Here is a 14,368-nt window from a genome sequence, read left to right on the forward strand (position 1 = left end):
AGCATAAAGTTGCTTTGGGACCTTGTAGCACTTAGCGGACCCGTCACTGTCTCTACCCATGGTGGCAGTCGCTCAGGAACAGGCATGCTTCATCTTCTGGGGCTGGCCTGCTCCTGGCATAGTAGCGGTGCCAGGCTGCTGTCACTGCAGCTGGGCAATGCACTTCCAGGAGAAAATATCACCCTTGGGCCAGTGGGCTGCCATTTCTGCCCACTGCCTCCAGAACTGCCTGCGTTGTACAGGCCAGAGCACCGGGAGGATAAAGCAGAGGAGCACGTGGGGTCTGTGCAGGCACCCCCCACCTTAGCACTTGTAATTGGTTCCTGAAAAACTGAGCGTTAAGCGAAACAAGTCTTAAGAGAAACAAAAAATATCTGACGACCCAAGATGGCAACTGCAATTGTTTTTAATGACCCAAGATAGCAACTGCGAGCGTTATAGCGAAACTCACTGAGCACTAAGTGGAATCAGGTATCAATTTGAAATGAGCATTATAGTGAAGGAGCGCTAAGCAGGGGTTGCCTGTATGTGCGTACGGGGGTGCAAGGGCCAGGCTGCGGCAGGGGCTCCTTGCAGCACAGGCTGCAGCCACGCTGCACCACCAGCAAAGCCGACTCTCCAGGACTGGGAAGTCTTCAGCCCTCCTTGTCATCAGGCCCCAGGTCACCAGGGCATTCATAGCTGAGTGTCTGAGAAAACCCACCTCCCACCCACCCACCCTTCAGCCACAGGCCCCCACAGGGCTGTTCCTGTCACACGTGGCAGCTGGGGAAGCCCGTGCCTGGGTGCAGGAGCTCAGAGCCTCCCTGGCTCGCGTGCCTCCCTGGCGCTGTCACCGCTTTTTGGATCGGGAACATGGATGGCACTGCGAAAGGGCAGTGGGTGCCTCATTTGCCTGCAGGGTACCAAGGGCTGAGACAAAGGCAGGAGCCTAAGGACTGGCCTTCAAGGCCTTTCCACGTGCATGTAAAACTCACCTCTCCTCCCTGCCCCCAGACAGCTTGATGGAGAGTGCCATTTTGGTCTGCTGTGCATGAGATTTACACACCAGGATTGTGTGCGCAGGTCGGTTGGTCGTCTCGTTGTTCTCCCATTATGCCCACCGCTGTGCTACGGCAGGTGTCAGGCGGTGCCTGCCTGTGGTAGGGCTTGCCACAAAGACACCGCGTCGCCCTCGCTTTGCCAGCACGAAGCACATGTTGCTGCAGAGGAGACGCTAAACAAAAGCAGCCACTTGAAAAGAGAAGTGGAAGCTGCCCATGGTGATCAGATGACAAACGTTTTTGTCAGGAAATAATACCTTTCTCCAGTTTCCTGAGGGGCTGAAGGCAAAGCATAAAACAAAGGCTGGTGATGAAACCCAGAAGAATCCCTGTGTGTATTCTGCCAGAATACAACAAACAAGCGGCTCTCTGCAGCCCAGGTACAGCCGGCACTGTTTGGACAGCTGCACTGTCCGTTTCAAAGGTGATGCTTAATCGTAACATGGTGATAGTGATTCTGGTGTGCTAGGAGGCTCACAGACATCCCGACATCTCTGGAGCCACACCTGCAGGAGTCGAGCCCGCGCGGCACGGAGGCTAGGTTTCCCGATGCATACCATGCAAGGATGTAAAACAACACTCCAGCGAGAATTCCCTGGAAAAGCTGCACTTGGTGGAGCAATAGTAGCAAAGGTCGCCTTGGATCCCGTTAGCAAAAGGTCACCCACCCACCCGTGTCTTATCTCAGAGCGTGCACACAGGGCGGAAAGCTGGCAAATGGGTTGGACTCCCTGGTGCAGGAATACCCGAATCCGCTGGGGCCTGCTTAAAGTTTCTTCCAGCCTGCCAGTTCCTTGACATGCGAGAGTATTCTTGTAACAGGACTGGTAAAAACTGTCCCAAAATGCTTTAAAAGCCCCTATTGCATTGCACTGGCTTGGCGTGTCCATCTTCCAGCTGCATTATTAACATTGCATGCATTTAGACCCATTATGACCATGGGTGCACAGCTCTATGCCATTACCTTTCCATTTACGTGACGGGGCACCACATACGTAATATGAAATGGAGCCGTTCGGCTCCAGGTCTCTAGCTTGGCTCCAGGAGGGGAAGAGAATTGTTATCACCTGATGAACACCTTGCTGGGGTCGTTTGACCCCCGTACTCTTTCCTGCCATGGCAGGGGGTCAGACTAGATGATCTGCTCAGGTCCCTTCTGACCCTAGAAACTATGAAACTATTGCTGTGAAGTGGCCAGTCGTGAACGGTCTGGAGGTCTCAGTACACTGCCTAGTGGCAGTAATTTTGTGATCCTAAGATAAAAATCAGACAGGCAGTTTGCCAAATACCTCTCCTGGTACAGGGCAGTGTGTTCCCCCCCCCCCGAGCCTGCCACTGGCTGATGAACTAGGAGTACAGAGAAGAAGCAGAAGTCTGCACAAAACGCTGGCTCGCCAGCTGTTCCTGCCAGATGTTCCAGAAACCATCCCGAGCTCACCCTCAGCACTGCAGCTTGCTGCCTGAAAGGCAAGGTGCTACCGGACACGGTTCCTATTGCTGAATCATCATGTAGGGCCATAAGCTAGCACGCCCTTAGTCCCAGGGCCATCCGTGGAAGGACTTGACTGATGGGCCCGCTGCAGACACTCTTGCTATGAGACCAGTTTCCAGGCTGAAGGAGGGCAGAGCCTGTCACAGGCCCTGTTCTGCCGAGTCCCCCACTGCAGACCTGGAGCAGCAGCAGTGATGTCAATGCACCTGGCCCAGACCTGAGCTGCTACAGGCGATTCTGCTGCTGCTGCTTATTCGTGTTGTGAAGCCCTGATCATCTGGGCAGAGCAGCCCCTGCCCTGGCAGCGTGCGAGTGACTGAGCAGCACTGCCCCACTTTCCCCATGGGCACGTGAACATCCCTCCTCTCTGACAGTAAAAGCCCAGGGCCATGTTCTGCCCCCAGGGCACAGGAGACGCCCCCGGTGAGAGCACAAGTGAGGTGGAATCGGTGCAGAATCCGCCCCTAAATTGAACCAAGCCCCTGCAGGAGCCTGCTGCTCCCATGAGCTGCACAGTCCGGGGTGCAATGTAAAACAACAGTCACAGCGATGGCTGCCACCGGCTAAAACGTGTCAGGTTTTAGCAAAATGCTGCTGAAAACGCATGCACTTCACTGCGTGCCTCCGGAGGCTGCGAAGTGACCAGCGCCCCTGTCCATGAGCAGCCTTTCTTCCTGCCGCGTTTTCATTTTTCTGTATGAATGCAGCACTCCTGGAAGTGAGAGATCAATAGCCTTGGCCAAGCAGGCTGCAGCCAGCACTTGGCACTCTGGCCAGGGCTTTAAACATGGAAAAGAAAGCGTGGGACTCAGAAGGTGGTTTCCAAATATTTAACACAAGCCTCCCTGGCGGTATTCAGCACCGCTCCCATTTCTGGGTTGCCAACACTCTCCAGTAAATTTTCCCAGAGAATCGCTGGTGTCCACAACGCGGCTTCGGGGCTGCTCTTCCCTCACCCCTCGTTCAGCTCAAGATTTACCTTTGCCTCCAAGCCGGCTCGATGTTGCTAAGCGAGAAGAATAGTCGTGTCTCTGGCATGTTTGGGATCCTCGTGCTGACATTCAGGCTGCTAGGCAGACCCCTCAGACAAGTGTCAGAGGCCGCTGTGCTGCCTGGCGTTGCTAACTCTGGCGTTTAGTGCATTTTTTTGAACAAGACGCAGTCAAGGCTCCGAGGAGCAGTCACCAACAGCCCCTCCAGGGACGAGCAGAGAGAGGAATGCTTTGTTTGAGCAGCCGTCCCCCCGAGCGGCACATAATGGAGGCCCAGAGGAGTGGGCAGAGCCCCTGTGCTACAGGTGTCAGACTCGAGGAAAAGGGGAGCCCGCCCGGGAAGAGCTGTGGCCTCATGCCAGCTGCAGGCACTTGCTCTGAGCAGCAGCGCCTCGGTAGCCAGCTCTCTGGCAGGTAGTTGCTGCCAATTAAATAGATCCCTGGGTCCCCCCGTTCTGGGAAGCAGGATCTAATCTTCACGTGATGGTTTCCCAGGCTCTGTTCTGCCCGTGCCCGGGATGAGCAAATAATGGCAACTCCACTTCTGCCGTCAAGCGTAACGGCCTCTCCCCGGCCCCGATCCCACAGCCAGCAGTGCACGCATTTAATCTGCAGCACACGTGCAGCCAGCTGTCTGCAGGGTGGAGCGCAGGGGCCTGCGCCCTGCAACGCGCGCAGGGCTCGCTTTAGGTCCCCACTGGACATGGGAGGGTGCTGATGCATGTCATTGAGGCCTGACTGGCCTCGGAGCAGCTTGAGCAGGAAGCCTTATGACTTCAAGCTACAAAGTGACTAATTATTAGGTAGGACTCACCTAAAGGGTTAACCTGGGATCTTTTTAATTGTCAAAAGAGTTTCAGGCTATTAGTGTTGGCATATTCCTCAATAATCTGTTTTATTTTTACCTGCTGGGAGCTTAATTAAAAAACAAAGAGGCTCAATTTAAAGCCCATTACTATGCTAATTTTGTAAGAACTGGGCGGTGATTAAGAAGCTTTAAAAAGAGGAGTTTAGTTTGCTCTAGGGAATGGGTTGGAGGCAGGTTTTATTTCGTTTCATTAGCTAGCTACAATTATTTATAAACTAAATGGAAATGATGATATTAAAGAGTAATGAAAAAAACAGCATCCATGTATTATTGAGGAGCAGAACTTTTTTTTAATTTAGCATTGAAATGTACAGGGCCTTTATTACTGCAACTCGCAGTTACCACAGCTAAATGCAGTTGTTAAATATAAGATGCCTTTTAAATATGCCCATAAATACAGAGGTGCCTGGTTTGCTTTTCTTGTAAATCACTGGAATAAGTTTATAAAGACATCACTGTGACAATAAAGATGAACCACTGGCTCTTTTTACTAAGATTTTATGAGGTTTTATGCAGGAAGCTGTCTTAACACAGAATAAATTACAAAAACGTATCATTACGCTATATGTATCTGTGTGTATTTTATATATATGCATGTTCACATGCATGCTATTGTATTTTGTCTCTCAGATGAACCAAAATAATATACAGAATTAAATAAGACAATTCGCGATAGACCGTGAGCAAGGAGAGGTACAATGGGAGCCTACACATGCATCACAGCGTGAGTGTTTTGGAGAGTTAGGCTCTGGGTCGGCACTGGGGCCCTCAGCCTGCTGCTTGGGCTGACCCCCCAGCTCCTGGGAACCGGGTCCTTGGAGCAGTTGTCCTGCGGAAAGGTGAATCAGGCCCTCAGGACAGGTATCTAACACAGGACGAAACACCCAGTTAGCAGTGCTTTGCTTCATGGCCACCAAGCTACATGTGGCAGCTCTTCAAACCACAGGTTGCAGAATCTGACTGCGTGCCCGGTCCTTTGAGACCAAGAGGTGGCTTCGAGGTGACGGGTGTCAGGACTGTGGTGCTGGGCGTGACGGCGGGGGCTCTGCGCGCTGGAACGCGTTTCCCTTCCCATCCCGAGCGGCAGGTCTCAAGTGAGCTGAGTCCTGTTTCCCTTCCTGCCGCACATTCGGTGGTTCGCTGCTCATTATTGTGAGCACATATTTTTGTCCTCAGCATAAGTATTAAACACAGCGCTCAGGCTGCTGCCGCATCCCTGCTGTGGGCACCCCTCGGCCACAAGCACAGGCTGGCGGAGCAAGGGGCTGTGCCCATGCCCGGGAGTGGGCTGGCGCAGCGTGCAAGGGCCAGCTGGAGCAAGCAGGCAGCTGATGCTGTTGCCCCGGCTCCTGGCTGGGACTTGGGAGGCTGTGCTGAATTCTTCGCTGTCACGGACTCTCTGGGTGACCTCGGGCAAGTCTCTTAGATGCGTGTACTCCTACATGCACAGGAAGTCCTGGGCCTCTGAGCCTCGGCCCAAACCTACGGAGTGCAAACACTTTTCCTCAAGTTCAGCGGGCTACAGATAGAGCTGTGTGCATCCCTGCACCTCCATTCAAATAGAAACAGCACCCCTTCCTTTCTCCCCCCACCCCACCCTGCTGCCCTGCGTGTGAGTTGTTTGGGAGCATCTTTCACTGCCCTCCTGACATGCGTCTCATGCTCAGAGGTGCTTCAGTGGTGAAGGATATTTTTCTTCCCACTCCAGTTGCTTAAAAATGGCTTTTCCCCAGCCATCTGCAGACACCACCTTCCAGCTGCGAGCAACCACTCGAGCGTCCAGTGCCAGGAGCGGAGCAGACACCAGAGCTTCGCTGGAGCCCTGCCGGGCAGAGCAGCCAGGGCAGCGTGGCTGGGCAGTGCCCCTACAGGTGTGCAAGGCCCGTTTCCAAGCTGATTGATGAGTTGTTCACGGTCCCCAGGTGGCCTAGAGTTGGTGATCCTGCTGCCTTTGCTTCCCAGCCTACTGCAGCCTTCTCTGGGCTGACAGCTACGCTGCTGCTTCCAGCTGTGCACAAGGCAGCCCGAGACCCTCCCTCTCCCTTCCACGTTGGCCACATCTTCCTTCCCACGCCCGAGTCCCTCCACTGTCTCACTTGTCTCCATCACAGTGAGGTTCAGCTCTGTCACAGGCCCATCGAGCGCTCTCCATGGCTGCCTCAGGGCCATGGCTGAGGGAACGGGGCTCATCGAAAACCTGGATGCAGCGCACCCTCAGCGAGTCTGCAGATGACACCAGGCTGTGCGGAGTAGTAGATACACTGGAGGGTCGAGTTAGGATTCAGAGAGACCTTGACAAGTTGGAGGACTGGACCAAAAGAAATCTCATGAGGTTCAGCAAGGACAAGTGCAAAGTCTTAACACTTAGGACAGAGCAATCCCATGTACCAGTGCAGGCTGGGGGCCGACTAGGTGGGCAGGATTCTGTGAGTCTAAGGCCCTGTCCTTTCCGCTGCGTGGGGAGGGCAGCTGCACCCCGTGCTTTCTTCCACTTTGCTTGTTCGGCACGGGAAGCACCTCCCCAGGCCACTGCCAGGCCCAGCCTCTCCTCAGGCCCCTGCTCCCCACGTACCTCCACAGACCCTGCTGGCTGAGCCCTCTGCCCCGTGGAGCGAACTCTCCTCCCCCAGCCTGTGGCGGGAGGGGGCCGAATACCAGCGCTGGGAGCTGTTGCACATGGAGACGCTGGGGCTGAGCTGTAGCGGGAGGGCAGAGGTCCGTCTCCTGGTTAACTGTAGAAAAGCACACGACTACTCAGCTGCACGACCACCGCCCCTCACCCCGTCACCCGCCGAGTCTGGGGGCAGGAGCTGAGTTCTCCAGTGGGAACAACTGGGATAAGCGAAGCCATCCCCCGACCCTGCACATACTGCCTGGGACCAGCTCCTGCTCTCGGTCGCCTGGACGCTGCTGCAGCCCCGGAGCAGAGGCTGCAGGGCAGAGAACACACGGGGTGACCTGGCCCCTCCTGGCTTCATTGGCCAGCCTCGCGCCTTCCTTGGGCGTCTTCATTTATCTGCGTGCAGAGCTCGGCTATACGGTGCTTGATAATTGCAGAGCCCCTTTTCAGGCTGAGCCTTCGGCTGAGGTTCCAGTTTGCTTCTGCTCGGACTGGTCTTCCTTGCGCCGTGCCAGCTTTGTGGTGCTGTCGTGACTGGGACAGATCCTCCTTGCTCTCTCTAGTGTACTTGGCAGTTATGCCCCAGAAAGAGCTTCTGGAGCAAGCTGAGTTACAAGGACATTTAGTCGGGAAGTTGGAACGGCTCCGAGCCTCCGGCGCATCTGAGAGTCCAGGGTCTGTCGGGAGTGGCGGGACGCGGCTCCGCAAGCTGTACGAGCCAGTCCGGTCTGCAACGATGCGCAGCACCCGCTAGCTGTCGAGCAGAGTAGCTCCCGGGGCTCCCAGAAGCAATCGGGGACAAAGGCATTACGTGGCAGCTCCTCTTTAGTGTGTCTGAGAGCAAACCCAGGGGTGAGTCTAGTCACAGAGGTGCCTCTTGGGATAAAGGTCATCCAGCTGAGCAGCTTCTGAACTGCTTTTGGCTCTGAAAGGCAAACTGACTATCCAAGATCCCTGAGGCCTTTTAAATGTCCCCTGGCCTGCTGCTGACCCTGCATACACCTTACATTCTTCCTTTAATGATTGACACTCAGTGGGTTTGTGCCTTCAGGCACAGCTGAGTTGTAGCTGCTTCTTCATCAAAGCAACTGTTTACAGATGGTTTGAGTTGGATACCAATAAACAGTATTCTTATTGTCTCAACAAAAAAAAAAGCAGCTTAAGTCCCTAATGATGAGGATTTTGTGCTTTGCAGAGAAAAAAATTCAGCCAGGTTGAGACAGCCAGCCCCCTCAGCTTAGCAAGTCAGAGTACTTTATGCTTCCAACTAAACCACTTTTATCTCCTCCAGTGAGTGGGCTATAGATTCTTATCATTGTGGCAGAAGTGATGAGGGTAACATCTTTAGTTGGAAATCACTGGCAACATGTGGAGAAAGCTTAAGATGTTGTCACACTTTAACTTGGTCCTAATCTGTTCAAAGGCAGTTCATACTCTTTAACTGCGCCAGCAGGTAGTGAGGTGGAGTCAAAGACTATCAGGGTAAAATAGCTCATGCCATTCTTCTGAGAGTTTATGACTTTCATAAAGTGGGTACAAAGAAATTGCAGCAGTAACTGTTATTGTCTAAATGAAGAGCTTATGCTCACCCAACCATATTTCATTAACTTGTACTTCCCGGCTTCTGCAGTCCCTGGCTTGTTTGTGCAGCGCTGGAGGCAGTGGGAGATGCGTAGTGAGAGAAGGGCCTCAGTGCCCCTTGCTCGGCTGGGATGGTCTCGTAGGGTTTGACAAACCAACTTACCCCCATGAGCGCGTGCAGTTAGCAGGGCGCACACGTCGGCCATGTACCTGGGAGCATTTCCCCAACGTTTCTAAGACAAGGGGGATTGTGAGCGGCAAACGGAGGAGCCGGTGGCAACACTACCTCAGTGGCAGGGATTTCTGAGCAGGCTGCTGGAAAGCAGACGGGGTGAGAGGGGCTGAAAACTCCCAGACGTGTGAATTAGGACCTAAACCTGTTCCATTAATATCAAGGGAGCAGATTCATGCCTTGTCCTTTACCTCTGGGGCAGACCAAGGGCACCAGAGTTCTTGACAGACCAGTGACGTGTCATTTCAGTAGATATTGCTAAAACAAATACATGTAACCTGTCCTGTATGTCATGGAGCTGAGGGAAGAGAGGCCAGTCTGAGGAGGATTTACTCCGCTGCTCATTCGTAAAAACACCTGGTTTCGTGAAGACGCATGCAAACCCCAAGAAGATCCTCAAGCCGCAGGCAGTCCGGACTGCCAGTGCCATGGACACAGGTGCTCTTGTGACAAAACACACTGACGACTTTGCTTTATGGCTGGTTCTTTTCTTAAATGACTCTTTTGTCATTTAAGTTCCAGTTTGTCAAAGAGTTTTCATTTTAAGTTTTTTAAAAACACCCTCCGTTAAAGATGACCCAAGATGCTGATCTCTGAAAAGCTGCTCGTGTGTTCAGCCCACCTCCCCCTCCCCTGCCGGGTCCTGAAGGCTTCGGGGCCCGCGGGTGCTGGGCTGGATTCTGTTTTCAAACTTTCAGTGTGCCTGGAAACGACCGTGCGATACATGTGCACCAGGTGGGAAAGTGTGGGCCTAGCTTACCAGCAGTGCTGTCCGCGCAGGGGTGGGGAGTAGCGTTGACCCGCTCCCCACACAGACAGAGATGCCTAACCCTCCGTCTCGGCTCTGTCACCTCAATCTGCCCACATCGCCAGCGGCAGGTTTTGGCAGTGGACACAGGTTCCCATTAACAAAAGCATCTGGCTTACAGAGCACATGCTGCAATCCTGCAGGTTTGAATAAACACTGCCGTCGTGTCATTAGCATAAAAAGATGATTGAGACATTGAAATACAAATAAATCCGCGTTAAAAGAGCTGTAATCTACCATTTATGGTTGACGTTTGTTAACACTGAGCTCGTTAACATTGGCTCCCTATTACAGGAACCTAACTGCAATGCCCTGCCTTCCTTTCTCTCAATATATTGTTTTCTGTTTTCCCTACAGAAAGGGAAGGTGCAGTCCCCCCCCCCCGGCTCTGTGTGGTAACGCTGGATAACTTCTCCTCTCTAATCTCTGTGCATCTTTCCTGTGAGGGGGATGCACTTTAGAAGGGCAGGATTGTAAAGAGAAAGTATGTGACTGGAGTGGGAAAAACAGAAGCAGCTTTCATACATTAAAAGTCAGGCTAATAGACAAGGATTCTGTGCAGAGTATAGCAGGGCCCTTTGTCAGACAAACAACAAGTTTTCATGCTCAGATGGGGATTCTTGGGTTAAATTGCTATCTTTGAGTTCTGAACGCGGAAAGGTATTAAAGTGGAATTAAACCTTTACACAATCCAGCTCTTGTGTCATTCAGGATTTTTTTTAGGTCTGTTTAATTGTACATAGCAGCAGGGTTCTGAGTGACTGGTGCTCTAAAGAAATAAGGGGTAGGGCTAAGTCTGCAGCCCACTGCTCTCTGCTAATCCTTCTTGTTCCTTGAAGAAGGATTTACTTTTGCTGCCAGCTTGTGAAAGACTTCCCTGGTCCAGAAGAGATTGTTGTGGCTTTCCCGGGGAGGTGTCGTTGCTATAGCAGGGAGTCACGCCTGGGTATTCTTTCAAACCCTACTGAGAATGGGCCCAAAAAGAGCCGAAGAAGAGTAAAACTGGGGATTAAAAATTGGAACAATGGGAGACAGGAAGATCGGAGTGGGAGCAAACAGGAATTACAGCACCAAAAATAATGCAAAGTGACAAAAAGAGGAAATAGAAAAATAATAGCTGCCAGTCTGGCTGAAAAGAGAAACTGCTACAAAAGAACAATTTATTTTCCACTAACAAAGAAAATAACAGGGCATTTGGGAAATAAGACACAGGCTTGTGCTGTAGCATTATTTTGGTCCTTACTGTACTGCAAACATTTGCAGCGAGCACCGTGCGGTAGCGCACGCCTGGCTCTGCCCTGATCTGTCTGCTCAGGACCGCGGCAGCTTGGCAGCTTGTTGTTTGTTTTCTTGCAGGCCTGTTGCTCACGGATTTCCGTCTCTGCAGGTTAGGGGCAGGGCACTGCTGGAGCTTCAGCCTGAATGCCCTGCTGCTGGGATCGTGAATAAAAGACCCAGCTTTGCACCCTGTTATGCAGCCTCAACGGCCCCCAAAGTACCGGCGGGAGCTGCCTCCAGCGTGTCGGCAGGGCTCCCACTTACAGGAGGATGAGTCCTGCAGCTCTTGCCCAGGGCTCCTCAGTCCCGTCCTGTCTCCTCCCCCGTCCCCCATCATTAAGATCTCACCCATCTAGCATTTCTCCTGGTTGATACTTCTTCTTCTAGACACATTTCATACACACATCAGATGGGAAAATCACTGCATGAAGATTGAACTTTTCCCACTGAGTGAAGAGCGTTAGAAAGCCTGGGTCACATGGCAGAGCTTGTCAATTGAGAAAAGTTTCCAAAAAAAGAAAAAGGAAAAAAAAAAGTTAGCTCTGCATCTAACAGCAAATCTCTCCAAATGCCTTTCCTGCACCCTACTGTTTTATATACAGGGGATGCAAAGAGACGTAACCGATGAAACATTTTGTTTATAAAGTGTCTGTATTTTGTTTTATTCCACATGTTTTTGCAATATAGATAACAGATTACAGCACAGGCTTTCACTGCCTTGTGCAATAATGATACTATAAAGCCTTTCTAGGGGTATTAATAATAGATCGTGTTGATGAGTTTGGAGAAGCTGGCAATAGACCCCCTACTGCAAAGACATTAACACCACAGGACTAAGGTATCTTTTCCTTGCAAATCAGTTGCTAAATTGGTTGTGCTGATGGGTTTGGGCATGAGCTCTTATATAGCTTCACTGCAGCAGGCACAGGAAGTTATTTTGTTTTATACTGGCACATACCATTTTTTCTTTTTAATGTTCATAGTTGAGAGGAAGGGCCCGTATAAATTCTTTCCGTAAGTCATTCGTTCCCTACACCAGTCAAGAAATAATTTATAAATTAAATTTGAATTGTATTGGCACTCGATTTTTTTTTTCTTCTTTGCAAGTGAAAACTGAAGCAGTGATTCACAGACATGATTTCCCGGCTTCCTCAGCCTTTAGGGTGAATTCTCATCTAAAACGATATTAGCAGGATGTCACCATGTTGACAGCAAGGTGACTTCAAAGGAAGTTGTAAATTCAGAATGCCGCTGAGCGTGCGAGGGTGGCAAGGCGTGTCAGAGACGTGACTGCCCCTCTCTCACAGGGAGGCCAAAGAGGCCTGGCACGGCAAGGCTGGCTGATGAAGCAACGCAAGGTTTTGCGAGATGAGGGCTGGGGCAGGGGGTGGAGAGCTGGAAAGCGGTGTGAATCTAGCTCATCTGTGTGAATACCCAAGCACGGCTCCAAAGAAGGAATCATGGAAGAAAGCCGCGTCTGCCTAGTGGAATAAATACAAAAACCTAAAACTCGTGGTTCCAAAACGATCCCTTTCTAGTACGTTCTAGTTTTTTGTATGCTTCTTGTCTTGGTTCAACACGGCTGCCAAGTACACCCCTGCATAATGGAATAAATGGTATTTTAGTGGAGTCTAAAGACTCTCCTAGCTCTACAGTGTTCCTGCAAGAGAGGTGCAAACTGTTTACTGTCCCTCCTGTTTTCACAGCTCTTTGATCTATGTTAGACTAACACAAATGATTCAAAGTCTACATGTGGGTTGTGAGGATGTTTTTGGATCCGTAGACAAAGGAACTCCATTTCCCAAATGTTTAGGCCGCCGGAAAGTATAGTTCTAACAAAATCATCGCATCTTGTTAATCCATTAGGCTTTTTAATTGCAGCTATGACTTTATAAATTCAATTGAAATGCTTAACTTTTATAATAGTTTCTATGCTTCAGAACAGATTAGGAGAAAATTGCAGCCATAATCTGTACAGCACAATTGCCGTGCTATAAAGAGGAAAGGGAGTAGCTGGGAAGAGCAATTGGATTCCCAAAGGTGGAGCACAGTGGAGCAATATCAGTGACTTTGTAAATGAAAAATTGTTTTAATTCCCTGCTAACAGCAATGATTCGATTCTTCATAAATTTTTACATCAAAGTGTTGTAAGGAGGAGATGCCATAAAATAAAGCTGCCTGGCAGTGATGGAAGACAGAAGAACAAAGTGGTCAATTAGGGGGTGAATATTAAGCAGAGAAAAAAAATCCATTCTGCCATGTGCTGCTGGAAGCAAAATGCTTGAAAGCCCTTTGCCTTTGCCCGTGTACATTCCAGTTGGGGAAGATGTGCTCTTTTTAGGTGATCTCTAATTGAACAAGATGTTGTGGCGCACATGTGGATGCATGGGTTTTCCTGAATCAGGGCTTGCTTCAAGTGTTTCTTTTCGTGACCTCCGGAGTGCCGGTCTGCGCCCATGCCCTGGTGCTCTTGCTTGTTGGAGCAGGGAAGATGACTGGAGCTCCCTTTCAGTAGGGGCAGCAAGGGCAAGATGGAGCTTAATCGAGCTGAGGAAGGAGCTATGTGCCATGGTGCCTGTGATGCCACAATACAGGGGTTCCCTCCGGCTCTGCGCCCCTGCCCTCGTGATGATGGACAGCCATTCTCCTCAAGGCCGTGTGGTATAAGACGGCCACATGGCATGGAGTGAGGGGTCTCACTGCCATCCTTCCTGACCAGTGTCCCCTCCGTAAACCCCATCAGCAGCCCTGGCATCACCCGATGCCAGCAAGGAGGCCGCAGGGGGAACAGCAGGAGATCCAAACTCTCCCACAAAAGGTCCTAAGGTGTCAGGGCTGGGGCTCCTGGACACGGTGTGGAGCCTTGAGCTGCTGCAGCTCATGGCGAAGCGTGCACCTGCAGGCTTTGGGGAGCCCATCCCAACCTGACATAGGCTCTGTGTTCACGGCCGGTTGCTTTTTAAACTGTAGTGCCCATAGAAACAGCAGCATGAAAGTGTCAGGAAGGTGCTCGGAAAGGAACTTTTGCCCTGCCGCACAGAACCAGCAATCCAGACAGCGGGCGGGCAAGATCCTGCTCTCTGATGTCCCACGACTGCAGCAGGAGCAAGGTCGTATCCAGTGATACAAAACCTGCTGTGACTTGCACAGGTGACAGGCCGTGACTGTGACAGCTGATCACGTAGGATGGAATAGTGCACCTTTGCATGACACCAACTCCAGCAAAGTCCCTGCCTAACTTCCACTGACTTCAGTATAGGGAAGACCTCGCCTGTCGTGTGGCATCACGCTTCCTGTTATAATTACTTTATATACATACAAATACACATGCATATTACTATCTATCTGTCTATCTATCTCCTCTTCAGCCAAATGGCTTAGCCAAGCAAAGAAAAGTTTAAGACAACACAAGTAAGATATTCACTGATCTCTCAAAGGGAAAAAAAAAAGCACC

The sequence above is a fragment of the Crocodylus porosus genome, unplaced genomic scaffold, assembly GCF_001723895.1.
Source record: "Crocodylus porosus isolate Cpor-Errol unplaced genomic scaffold, CroPor_comp1, whole genome shotgun sequence".
Lineage (NCBI taxonomy): Eukaryota > Metazoa > Chordata > Crocodylia > Crocodylidae > Crocodylus > Crocodylus porosus.